We start from the raw sequence: 14224 nt of genomic DNA, 5'->3' as shown, positions 1-14224 counted from the left end.
AAATCACGTGACTGTGGTGCGGTGGCAGCAGGAGGCCCCGTTAGCTAAAGTGGTACCTTAGGTTAAGAACAGTTTCAGGTTAAGAACGGACCTCCAGAATGAATTAAGTTCTTAACCCGAGGTACTACTGTACATATATAAAATCTGTTTAAAACATACAAATAATGACAATTAAAAAAATATATGCATGGCATTAGCCCTTTCGCTAAAAGCAGTCAGTTACCAGAAGCCTGTTGGTACAAGGTCTTCAGCTGCTGGCTGAAAGACAATAAGGAGGGAGCCAGTCTGGCTTCTCTAGGGAGGGAGTTCCAGAGTCTGGGAGCAGCCACCACCAAGAAGGCCCTGTCCCGTGTTTCCACCATGGCTGAGGTTGTTGCCCACACACTGAACAATAGGCACAGAGCATGGAGTAGCATGTCATTGCTCAATGGCTGCTCCTGATGCCATTGATAGAGCATGGTGAGCTATTCACTGAGAAGGCTTCTTGGGGTGACAGCCACCATGGTGTTTTCCTTTCAAACCACTCTTTATATCTCGTCCAAACTTCATATAATGGTCTTTTTATAATATGGTTTAAAAAGTCTCAATGTACTCCTGTCTTGTCATACTCATAGCTGTTTCCGAACCCCTCCAGATCTAGTATATCTGTGTTCTCCAAGCTAAACCATTCTTTCAGCCATGCAGCTTCATAATATATTTTAAGATCGGGTAATGAGAAGCCTCCTCTTTCCTTTTTATCAGTTAAGAGTTTAAATTTTATTCTAGGCTTCTTCCCCTGCCATACAAACCTAGAAATCATTATTTGCCACTCCTTGAATTGGCCTTGTCATGTAACAATCAGAATGGTTTGAAATAAAAAGAGCATCTTAGGTAAGACACTCATTTTAATAGCTGCTATCCTGAGGGGACCACAGTCTTTTGGCAAGTCTTTGAACAACTGTACCCGCTGACAAGGAGGGTTGTGCACCAGATTGGTTCAAATCCCAAACTGAATTGGGTTCGTTTGAGGGTGTCTGGGCACTCCAGGTGGCCACCTGGAGCGATCTGGGGCTGTTATGGGATGCAGGGTGGGGTGGGAAGAAGGAGAGGCCAGGCAACCCCGATGTTCTCACCAGAAAGTGAAGTTGAACCCAGCAGGACTGAATCCTCTGATCACTAGATCATGATCAGAGCAGGAGCTAAACTTGGAGGAGCCAATCATTTTTTTAAAAAATATATTTTTTATTAATTTTTACAAAACAAAATTATAAAGAAGACATCCACTTTATCACCAATACAAACTTTCTGGACTTCCATCAGCTCCTCTGAGTGGAGGAGCCAATCTTGCAGGCTGGCAAACACTGCTTAATTTTTTTCTATTTGGAGTTCAGTATTTTGGAGAAGATGACAGGGTTTTTGTTTTGTTTTTTAAAGTGAAGGATTAATATTCTACAGGGAGAGGGAGAGAGAGAGAGAGAGAGAGAGAGAGAGAGAGAGAGAGAGAGAGAGAGAGAGAGAAGTTACTGGGCAGGTTCCTCAGGAATTCCTTATGGGACCCGACTTATAAATATTTTAATTAATAGCCTTGGCATCAAAGCCATGAGTGTGTTAATGAAATTTCCTGATGCCACAAAGTTGGCAGCTATCATCAAAACAGATGAAGATCCCAATACAGGAGGAACTGGATAACCTTGTTGCCTTGCCCGCTCGGAAAGGAAGTGAAACTGAAGAAACATGAGATGACGCTGCATTTCAGGAGTAAAACTTCAAAAATTGCCACGAGTTGAAGGATCGTGGGAATGATGGAGGAGAGGTGAGAGGGGAGAAGACTGGAAGCAGGTTCTATTGGAGAGACTTAGCGTATGTACGCATTGCCAATTACTCTGTGACCAGGGCAGTCCCACTGTTTGTTTTTGAAGCCGCACACACATTTTGGAGAAATTGGTTGGGAAGAAAAGCCTGTTGTGTTCACCATTGCTTCTATTGATCTTCTGTAAGATACTCTGGAAGTCCTTTTGGCCGGAGGGTGAGGTAAAAAAATGAGGCACACAAAGAGCTCGCTTCCTACAATGGAGCAACAGGATTGTAAAATTCCAGCCTGTGTAAGCACCAAACATTTAAAGCAACCCCCTCCCCAAGAATATTGGGAACTGTTGTTTACCCCTCACAGAGCTGCAATTCCCAGCACCCTTAGCAAACTACGGTTCCTTTTGATGGGAAAATGTGCTGTACGCAACTTTTTTCTCAATACAGTGGTACCTCAGGTTAAGTACTTAGTTTGTTCTGGAGGTCCATTCTTAACCTGAAACTGTTCTTAACCTGAAGCACCACTTTAGCTAATGGGGCCTCCCGCTGCCGCCGCGCCGCCGGAGCACGATTTCTGTTCTCATCCTGAAGCAAAGTTCTTAACCCGAGGTCATATTTCTGGGTTAGCGGAGTCTGTAACCTGAAGCTTCTGTAACCTGAAGCGTCTGTAACCTGAAGCGTCTGTAACCCGAGGTACCACTGCACGTTTAGCACCAGTAAGAGATCCCTTTAACTGTCCTGTGCCTGACATCATATGATGCCATGGGATATCAAGGTGATTGGCCTGTGGGCATGGTTTGCACCAAATGGCTTCCTGGGTCCAGCTGTGGAGCAAGCTGATCGGGTGCCGTCCGCATGCCCTGCGCCTAGGGGCAGGGCCAGCTGCCTGTGGGGCGGAGTGAGCCAGGGCAGGACGCTCCGTGGGGCTTCCGAGAAACCTGCCTGCCTCCTTCCACTCAGCTGCCCTACAGCTGTGGGGAAGGCAGTGGGCGGACGGTTTGGGGCGCCCAAGCCACCCCGTCACTCCCAGGAGAGGCTCGTGGCTTGGGCGCAGTGCAGGCCCTGATGTGAGGGCCACCTGGCATTTTGTCACCCCCCCCAGTGGTGAAATCCAGGGCGGACCACCCCCCCTCTTCCTCGGCCCCTGCCTGGGTCAAATGGAGAGGCCTTTGGGCCCCAATTAGGGCCACAGGTTCGCCACTACTGCTGTAGGTTTTGTTGGGATCCAGTTCCCATCAGCTTCAGCCAGAGGTCTGGAATGATGGGATTTCGAGTCCATCAACATATAGCAGCTACAGGATCTAGCCGAGGTTTAAATGCTCCATGGGAACACTTCCATACACAAAAAAGGTGGTTTGGGGTATTACAGTGGTACCTCGGGTTACATACGCTTCAGGTTACAGACTCCCCTAACCCAGAAATATTACCTCGTGTTAAGAACTTTGCTTCAGGATGTGAACAGAAATCGTGCTCCAGTGGCGCGGCAGCAACAGGAGGCCCCATTAGTTAAAGTGATGCTTCAGGTTAAGAACAGTTTCAGGTCAAGAACAGACCTCTGGAACGAATTTAGTATTTAACCCGAGGTACCACTGTACTAGGAAGCAGCGTAAAAGTTTATGTAAGAAATGGGCATGGTTTATTTGGGTTAGATGTTCACTCATACTAAGTCCGTAAATGAACTCACTCAGGCAATAAATATCGCACATGTAATCCAATACAATTTTTGTTCTTCTAGTTCTTCGCATCAAGAGTTTATGAGCTATGATCTCAGATATGTACAGTCTGTATCCTCCAACTCAGGGCTCAAAGACAGCTGTGCTCATAAAGGTTCTTGCTGCTTGCAGACTGACCTGAGTTGAACTCAAATTATGAGTGGAGAAATCTTCTCTCACCTGCCTCAGGGAATGTGACCTCAGGACAGAGCAGCGAGTCCCACAGTAAAGCACGTATGTACACACAGAGAGACTCACACACAACACACACAAAAAGCATAGGACAAAATAGCCTCTGAAGAAAAAACACACACTCTGGTATGACTTTTGTGAAAACAAAGGTTATTCAGAATACTGTCTGATGAACTACCACCAGCTAGGTTTAACATTCTCTAGAATAGCTGCATGTATTTTTTTCAGCAATTCAATGCAAATTTCTTCTAATAAACACAGTTTCCATGCAGTTTTTACGTGTGTGGGGGGGGGGGTGTGATGGACTTGCTGGGACCCACGTGTGTGTGATGTGAATAACAAAAGAATCGGTTTGTTGTCTGGAAAAAAAATGGGGCTAAAAACTCACTCTCCCGCAAAAGTGAGTCTCTGGTAGCAGAGTTTAAACTCAAGAAGTCAAGCAGCACAGTGAAGCGTTAGGAATCCAGGCTGTTAAACCTTCTGCATATCCCGTTTAGTCTGCTTGCCAAATTCTCCCCTCTTTCTATCCCTCTTGCAATGAACAGGCCACACACAGTTAAGGCAGTTTAAAATCATTTACTTACAAAATTTAGGTTCATGCATTTATCCAAGCAGCAGCAAGGCAAACATAGGCAGAATATTCTTGGGTAGAAAGTACAGAAAGATAGCTTCAACTGTGTGCTGTAAGCTTACTTAGGCATCCCTTCCTTGGACAGTTACATGGCACAGTGAGAGGGAGAGGAAGAGGGAAAGCAGAAAGCTTCCCTTCCATTCTTTCTGGAGCAGAGTGGGGTGACCAAGCTGAGTCTACGAACACAGCTCTATTGTTTTAACCCCTTCATGCACTAACTATTCCTGCTGGTTGTGTTTGATTGCAGTCTCCCACAGTTTTGACTACGGTACCCTTTTTTGCAATTTATTCTAATATTTGTTGTTGTTTAGTCGTTTAGTTGTGTCCGACTCTTCGTGACCCCATAGACCAGAGCCCGCCAGGCACTCCTGTTTTCCACTGCCTCCCGCAGTTTGGTCAAACTCATCTTGGTAGCTTCAAGAACACTGTCCAACCATCTCGTCCTCTGTCATCCCCTTCTCCTTGTCTTTTCCAGGGAGTCTTCTCTTCTCATGAGGTGGCCAAAGTACTGGAGCCTCAGCTTCAGGATCTGTCCTTCCAGTGAGCACTCAGGGCTGATTTCCTTCAGAATGGATAGGTTTGATCTTCTTGCAGTCCATGGGACTCTCAAGAGTCTCCTCCAGCACCATAATTCAAAAGCATCAATTCTTTGGTGATCAGCCTTCTTTATGGTCCAGCTCTCACTTCCATACATCACTACTGGGAAAACCATAGTTTTAACTATACGGACCTTATTCTAATATACTTCATATTTATTTATCTTTACATACATACATACTAATTATTATGCAGAATTTGCCTGAATTTTTGATTTTTTTTGTGGGAGAACTACATCACAAAATTTGGCTAAGTGTGAATCAAAAGATGGCTGTGTTTTGGTTCTTGTGTTTCAGAATGTGTGGATTTGATCGATTCACTATCAAATGAGAACTGAATTGAATTCCCTCTCCCCTCCCCTATGCGCAAATATCCCATTGCTCACCTGGTAAGCTGAGCCTTTGCAACGTTCCACGCGAACACCTGTAAAGGCTCCAGCATTTATTCATTGCAAATGTTTGAGGGTGCTTGCGAACAACTCTCACCACTTGCTCCTCCTTTTCCTGTACCAAGGCTCTAAAATATTAAATTTTGGGTAGAACAAGAAGGTGAGGGAGACCTGGCAGAGTGTCTTTTCCTGCTACGGAGTCTGGGTTTTGCAATACAGTGATGGGGAACTTGTGGTACTCCAGATAAGACTGGACACCCAACTCCCATCAGTCCCAGCCAGCATGGCCAAAGGCCAGTGATGACAGGAATAATCGTCTGGCAACATCTGGGCAACCTCCAAGTTCCCACCCAGAAATAGATCAAGGGTTTGGTTATCCAGCCCTGCATAGGGGTTGATAAGAAAAGAGGAATGACAGGAGAAATTGTTTGAACATCTTGAATTAGCAAAGATGACAATTAGGAGACAGCCAACTCAAAGGTATATAAAAAGGGAGGGAATTTATAAAGAGTGTATAATTAAACATTGTCCACAAATAAGAACCTGGACATGCTTTGACTAAACTCTGCAATCTGTAAGTTAGATAAAGAATACATGAGATAGAATAAAGAAAGAAATGTTGAAGCAGTGATGATGATAATAATAATAATAATAATAATAATAATAATAATAATAATAATAGGATGACCTCTCAATGAGGAAGTTGGGTTATATGGAGAAATTAAGTAATTGCGAATTAAGAAAAATACTTAAATACATTGGTACCTCTGGTTACGTACTTAATTCGTTCTGGAGGTCCGTACTTAACCTGAAACTGTTCTTAACCTGAAGCACCATTTTAGCTAATGGGGCCTCCTGCTACTGCCGCGCTGCCGGAGCACGATTTCTGTTCTCATCCTGAAGCAAAGTTCTTAACCCGAGGTACTATTTCTGGGTTAGTGGAGTCTGTAACCTGAAGCGTGTGTGTCAGGGGTTCAGGAGCAGAGACGCAGAGAAGGGAGGAGACAGAGAGCGAGGGGGAGGAATACGAAAGAAGGATGAGTGGGGATGACGACCCGAGATCACCGAGCCTGTCTAGCGAGTCCGAGGATTCCCAGAAGGGAGCGCCAGCAGCCAGAGCAAGGGGGGAGAGCAGGGGGACACCCCAGGAAGAAGGGTCCAGAGAGGGATCAGAGAGCAGCAGTTGGAGATCGGGACCCACTTGCCCAGCCGGGAGCAGCGGGGAGAAAGGGCACCAGTTATCGGGTTCCGGAGACTTTCAGAAGGAGGGAGGGCATGAGTCAGGAGTAGTCACGCCCACCTCGGGGAGCGATGAAACTATCAAGAGGAAAGTGGAGAGTTGGGCGCGCGCGCCAAGTTCAAATGTAGCGGAAGCTGGCGCAGTTAGCAGCCCAGAGAGTGAGCCGGGTCCCAAAGCCTGCCGCAAGGAGGCGGAAGGGTCAGGGGGGTCCGCGTCAGAAGAGAGTAGGAAGGGAGAGACCCAGGGGGGCAGAAGGACCCAGAGACGGAAGGAAAGGCGCAGGAGGTGGAGCAAGGCTAGGGTATTAAGCTGGTGCGCTAGAGGCGGAGACTCAGACGGGTCTTCGTCGTTCTGACCTAGAAGAAGTAGGGCTGCACATTGCAGTTTGGAAATGGAACCTGTAATCCAATAAAGACTCTTTGAAACTGAACGCTGGCTGACTTGGTCCTATGTGAGCTGGGACTGGGTGGCAGCCCTGACAGTGTGTAACCCGAGGTACCACTGTAATTGTGAATTAAGAAAAATACTTGAATAATACAAGTCTTCTTTAGGAATTTAAGGATTTATATATATTTGTTTAATTGCTAGCCTTTTGTTTCTTCTGTATCCTATTCGGAATGTATAATTTTTACCATATTAAAAAAATCTATAAAAAGCATTTTTAAAAAAGATTGCTCACCTTTCACTATGAGTGGCGTTGCGGCCAAGCATCCTGGTCCCTGTAGTGACCCGGCTCAGGGGATTGCGAACCCCAGCTGCATTACCCCCGCCCGGCCAGCGGGGGGCGTGGCCGCAAGTAATTTAAACCGCATTGGGTAGCCTTTGTTTAAGGGAGGGGAGGTTGTAGCCTCTGCCTGCCCCTCCTCAATAAGGGGATCCCGTTAAAGGGATCCGGGGGTGTGGATCCTGTCCGATGCCTGGACGTGGGCTAGGGCCATGCACAACCCCAAAGGAGACCCCTCGGGCTGCCCCTATTTGATGTAAGGCGCTGTGGTTTAAACCACAGAGCCTAGGACTTGCCGATCTGAAGGTCGGCGGTTCGAATCCCCGCGACGGGGTGAGCTCCCTTTGCTCGGTCCCTGCTCCTGCCAACCTAGCAGTTCGAAAGCACGTCAAAGTGCAAGTAGATAAATAGGTACCACTCCGGCGGGAAGGTAAAACGGCATTTCCATGTGCTGCTCTGGTGCACCAGAACCAGTCATGCTGGCCACATGACCTGGAAGCTGTATACCAGCTCCCTCGGCCAGTAAAGCGAGATGAGTGCCAGAACCCCAGAGTCTGCCATGACTGGACCTAATGGTCAGGGGTCCCTTTACCTTTTTATAGGGCTCCCCCTTCTGGTGGTTTACCCTAAGTTTGACTCCCTGCAGAGGGGCAGGAGTCAAGATTTCACGCAATGCCTAAGCCAAACTGCTCCCATCTGTAACCAATACAGTTGTGGCCTGTTTCAGCCCATAATCCTAAATACTTGTGTCAGTGTGTTTATTAATCAATGGGGAACTGCGGGGCAGGGAGCCTTGACACGCATTAAACAGAACTATATACAGTGGTACCTTGGGTTAAGTACTTAATTCGTTCTGGAGGTCTGTTCTTAACCTGAAGCACCACTTTAGCTAGTGGGGCCTCCCACTGCCACTGCACCGCTGGAGCACGATTTCTGTTCTCATCCTGAAGCAAAGTTACCTGAGGTACTATTTCTGGGTTAGTGGAGTCTGTAACCTGAAGTGTATGTAACCTGAAGTGTATGTAACCTGAAGCGTATGTAACCTGAAGCGTGTGTAACCTGAAGCGTATGTAACCTGAGGTACCACTGTATATACAGTGGTACCTCGGGTTAAGAACTTAGCTCGTTCTGGAGGTCTGTTCTTAACCTGAAACTGTTCTTAACCTGAAGCACCACTTTAGCTAATGGGGCCTCCCGCTGCCGCCGCGCTGCTGCTACACGATTTCTGTTCTCATCCTGAAGCAAAGTTCTTAACCCGAGGTACTATTTCTGGGTTAGCGGAGTCCGTAACCTGAAGCGTCTGTAATCTGAAGCGTCAGTAATCCGAGGTACTGCTGTACTCCTGATCTCTCTGGTGGAATCTTCTGTTGGTTTGGCCTGCAGACCTCTGGAAGCCTTGGTTAACCTCTGAGATGTAGAAAATGGTCTATGGAGTAGGGAATCATGTCCATCTAGATGTTGCTGGACTCCAACATCCATCATCTCTAGTGGCTATGCTGCCTGGGTGCTAGTGAGAGTTGCCGTCTGATAACACCTAGAGGACCACAGACACTCTACCCAAAGCCTGGAGTCTGTTGACACAACAGAATGATTTCTCCTAGACATTCTCACCTGCTAGTAAGAGTCTAACTAGAGTCCTTGGTTTATTAAAGGATTGGCGCTGATGAAACAGCTCAGAAAGAAGGGCAGAGGCAGCTTTAGGGTATGGCAACCAGTTCAGCCGCGCTGGGCTCTGTGCTGCAGTGGGCGCCACAACAATGCTGTAGATTGGAGCGTGAGAAGCCAGGGGTGCCAAATGTTAGCATCGCACAGGGTGCTGCTGAAATTTGAGAGCCCAAAGTCCGCCATTGTTAAGGGTGTTGCTGATGAAAGCTTCATGTTGAAATTGAATAAACGTGGGCTACAAGCTCGTTTTGCTGCATGTGTAAACCATGCCTCTCTTCCTGTAGTCGTCCCCCTTTTCAACCAGGTCTTAAACTTGAACATTACAGTGGTACCTCGGGTTAAGTATTTAATTCGTTCTGGAGGTCCGTTCTTAACCTGAAGCACCACTTTAGCTAATGGGGCCTCCTGTTGTTGCCACACATCCAGAGCACGATTTCTTTTCTCATCTGGAAGCAAAGTTCTTAACCCAAGGTACTATTTCTGGGTTAGCGGAGTCTGTAACCTGAAGCGTATGTAACCCGAGGTACCACTGTACTGGGCCTCCACAGTCATTTGCGGACTCACGGTTAAGACTGTGTTCATGAAAGACAATCTTACTCAGCTGTGAGTGATCGCCAAAGAAGTAGAGAACTTTTGCCCATTTCCAACCAGGGATCTCCTCTTTTCTGCCCCCAATCCAATTTTATGCTCAAAAAACCAGAAGGATAGAGTGATAATATTGAGTTTACCCTGAGGGGCATTTCAGCAAAGTTGTCCCAGAATTGCTAGAAAGTATGTGAGCTTGTGGTACGTTGCACCTGTGTGGTCAAAATTATGGGCTTTAGCCAGAAAGACATTTCCGAGACCTTAATTTTTTTGTTATTTTTTTTTCCAAAAAAAAGTATTGGTTTTCCAAATTTATAGCAAACAAAACAAGAACATCAAAAACAAACTAACATACAAAGAAACAAACATTTATCTTAACTATAATAATTCCACTTTTGTCATAATTAGGTGACATCCTCAAACCCCCCCGAGTGTGTTTCCATATAAATCATTGTAGCAGTTTTCCAAAACTATTTTCACATAAAATTTACTTAGTCAATTAACATATTTCCTTCTTTTCATTTTAACTTTAAACTTAATATCCTACAACATCCTAGGCCTATCTGTTATTCGCAAGTAATTCTATTTAGATTATCTCAACATATTTAACTACTGTATTTTTCGCTCTATAGGACGCACCAGACCATAAAACGCACTTAGTTTTTGGAGGAGGAAAACAAGAAAAAAAATATTCTGAATCTCAGAAGCCAGAACAACAAGAGGGATCGCTGCGCAGCAAAAGCAGCAATCCCTCTTGCTGTTCTGGCTTCTGGGATAGATGCGCAGCCTGCATTCGCTCCGTAAGACGCACACACATTTCCCCTTACTTTTTAGGAGGGAAAAAGTGAGTCTTACAGAGCAAAAAATATGGTAGATAGTCTTTGAATTTCTTCCAATCCTCTTGATACACCTCTTCCTTCTGGTCGCGGACTCTTCCGGTCAGGTCGGCTACCTCCGAAAAATCCATCATCTTCATCTGCCATTCCTCCACTGTTGAGACCCCCCTTTTTTTTAAACTGACAAATTGAAACAGGCTTCATGAACCATGAAACGAGAAACCTTCGCGTAAGGGTGTGTGTATTAAGATTCACCTCCCCCCACCCCAAGGCACATTAATTACAAATGCAATTTGGGGTGCGACTGTTCAAAAACACAAAATAAGGCTGTGTGCACATTAGCGTTTACCTCAACTGCCGTGCGCTCCCACGGATGGTGTTTGAAGCAACATGGCATTAGCCACAATCCATCTGTTTCCTTGGTTTCTTGAGAAATATCTCGGCTTGATGGACTTTCCCTCAAACTGGTTTCTATCCAATTAGAAAACCAGAAGCCGCGGTTCAGCTGGGTGTATATTTGAAGAAAGGTGCTGCAGAGTTTTGGCGCATTGGAGTTGGGCACAGGGAAACAAATCAGGCCGTGGGCATCGGGTGGAGACATCCCTGCCCTCTCTCTGGTGTGTGTAAGAAAGGGACTTGAAACACCACGTTTGTGTAGGGGTATGTAACCTTGCTGCATTTCAAGCTGCTAATTTTTAGATGGCTGAAAAATCCCACCACAGTAGTCCCGTATTTTTCGCTCTATAGGACGCACCGGATCATAGGAGGGGGAGAACAGGGGGAAAAATCTCCCCCTCTCTGCTCAGCACCCCTTCAGTGAAGCGGCAGGAGAAACGGAGCCCCTTCCATTTCTCCTCCTGCTTCACTGAAGGGGCGCTGCGCAGAGAGGGAAAACTGCAGCACCTCTCCAGTAAAGCGAAGCCTGGAGAGCAAGAGGGATTGGTGTGCACCGACCCCTCTCGCTCTCCAGGCTTCAGGCGGCTATTCACAAGCCTTCGGAGCATGGCGGGAACTCCTGCTGCGCTCCGAAGGCTTGCGGATAGCTGCCTGAAGCCCCCAGAGCTCAGCGGGCGTTTGTGCTGCGCTCCGGGGGCTTCAGGCGGCTTTCAGCGAAAGCAACTCGAAGCCTCCGGAGCGCGGGGGGAGCTCTCCCTCTGCGCTTCGGAGGCTTCGCATTGCTATCGCTGAAGCCGAGGAGCCTGCATTCGCTCCATAGGACGCACACACATTTCCCCTTCATTTTTGGAGGGGAAAAGTGCGTCCTATAGAGCGAAAAATACGGTATTTACTGAATTTATATCCCACCTTTTTTTTTCCTTCAAGGAACTCAAGTTGGCATTCCTGTCCCCATTTTACCTCACAACCTGTGAGATAGTACTGCTTTTTTTATGCTGCGCACACACTGTTCATTTAAAGCACCCCCCACATGAAGAATCCTGGGAATTGTAGTTCTGCGAGGGTTAAATCACAATGCTCAGGATATTTGGGGGGCAGGGGTGAGGGAAGGGAGAGAAATAAGGTGCTTTAAATGTAGGTCTGTATGTTGTGTTACAAGAGCCCTGTCGATCTGACTTTATGCTTTCTCTGTGGCTCTTGCCTGTAGAATGTCATTAATGTGTGTCAGGGAACTGACATCGGAGCTAGAGGCGGAGGGAAGGCTCTCAAATGATGCTGGAGAAGGGCCCAGCAGGGAGAGAGGCAGCTCCACAGATGGGGAAGCTAATCAGCGCAACACCAGGGATATAGAGGGGCTGATGGGGGAATCGGCGAGAGGGCTCCAGGACTCTTCACTGGACACCAGCGGGGAGAGCACGGGTCCTCCGCTACCCACGCCCTCCCTGCGCAGAAGACTTCCGCGCAGGGAGAGTAGGAGGAGACTTGGCGTCAAACAACTTTTATGTTGGAAGAGGTTTAAGAAACGCCCACTGACGGATTCTGCTAGCGACTGAGGCAGCCACAAATTGAAGGGCTGTCCAGACAGAAAGGTTTAACAAGGCAACACAGCCAGGAGTGGCGGTAACTTACGCACGAGCAACCCCACACTCATTACAATGTGGAATGCTACCATTTCCCCCCTTACAGAAAACTGTCATTTAGGGGCAGCTGAATAGTAAAATGCACACCACACAGAAGTGTAGTTCAGTAGTGGGGTTGGTTTAGGAGGCAAACACACCGCCCCCCTCACCCTGCAATAAAGGTCAATGCAAACAACCCATTTTCTTCCCTAGGATGAGCTCTGGGAAACAGCAACAACAAAACACACACCTGGTTCTGCAAGTTTGCAATGTGGTTTAGTTTCGACCAGCAGAAAGGCAGCCTTGGAGGCTGAAGGATGACTGGATAGTGCCTAAAAGCACCACCAACAACCTTCTTCCCGCCCCCTTCCTAGGGGAGTTTTGTTTTTTTTCTTTAACCTTTTAAAGAAAATAAGGTGAAGGGGAATATATGTGTCATAAAAACCAAACCACCAGGCAAACAGGCCGGAGAGGTGGAAGAATGATGGCTGATCTTGTGTTGGCTATACAGCAAAATGTACCGTATTTTTTGCTCTATAAGACGCACCAGACCACAAGACGCACCTAGTTTTCGGAGGAGGAAAACAAGAAAAAAAATATTCTTAATCTCAGAAGCCAGAACAGCACAGTGAAAGCAGCAATCCCTCTTGCTGTTCTGGCTTCTGCGATAGCTGCACAGCCTGCATTCGCTCCATAAGACGCACACACATTTCCCCTTACTTTTTAGGAGGGAAAAAGTGAGTCTTATAGAACAAAAAATACGGTATATTGCAGAGTGCATCTGTCAAGCGAGAGGTGAGAGCAGGTGGGCTTACACCATGGGGGAAGCAGTTGCTGTAACTGATCTTGAAAGGTTATGTCTACCTGGTTATCAGAACTGCATTGCTGGCTCTGACCAAGGTTCATCAGGTGCTGTGTGCTTTACTGGACATCGACCAGTGACTCGCTGCCTCTACCCCTGTGGCTTTTGAAATGTTTCCGGAATACAACTCCCATCAGCCTCAGCAGAAATAGCTAACAGTTGGGGATGTTGGGAGTTGTAGTCCAGCAACATCTTGAAGACCACACATCCCCTTTGATGCTTAAAAAAGGAAGAAAATGGCAGTGGGAACTTTGGTGCAATCCACTGTGGGTCAGTTGACCGGTTTGGAAGACGTAACCAATGATGAATTTAAGAAAAAGCAAACACACATCTTCAGAGGGTCGCCATGAAGAATTCAGGCTACAATCCACAAGTATGAATCCATTCTATTAGAATAACTGAGAGTCATGGAGAGCAGCAACCTTAAAAGGTCGACTTCCCCACGAAGGCTACCACCCTCTATAAACAGGAGACGACCTCAAGCCAGTATGACCAAAACAGGCAGAAGGATGACAACCATTAATTCTAGATGCTATTTGTGGCTTCCTTGAGACAACCCTGTTGACACACTATAATAGGCAGCCCACATTCTGCTTTTCCTGTTCTACTTGCTCTTTCAAGAGAGGGAGGGCTGGTGTACCATTGTACAGTGTCATTCTCATGAGACGCAGGGCGGGACTAGAAGCAGTGTCAGAATAATGGCTCTGGGGAAGTTTCGCTCCGCAACGATAAAACTCAAAATCGAGAGATGGGTTAGGTGCGATTCCTCCTCCCTAAATTGCTTCGCAACGGCGGACTGGCTGCCAGTCATGTTCTTGAGTTTATAGTGGACGTTCTCTCTCTTGCACAAAATGAACCTGAGCTTTGCAAGGGCACCAACACCCCCACTCATTTCCTCTGGGGCTTGCAAATCAGAACCTCTCGGGTGAATTCTGCTTTGAGGCATCTTTACATGATTTGTGAACCTACAGCTCCTCCTCCTCTGGAGTGGA

Source organism: Podarcis liolepis (assembly GCF_965112155.1).
Source record: "Podarcis liolepis genome assembly, chromosome: 13".
Classification (NCBI taxonomy): domain Eukaryota; kingdom Metazoa; phylum Chordata; class Lepidosauria; order Squamata; family Lacertidae; genus Podarcis; species Podarcis liolepis.
Note: the sequence above shows the minus strand (reverse complement) of the source record.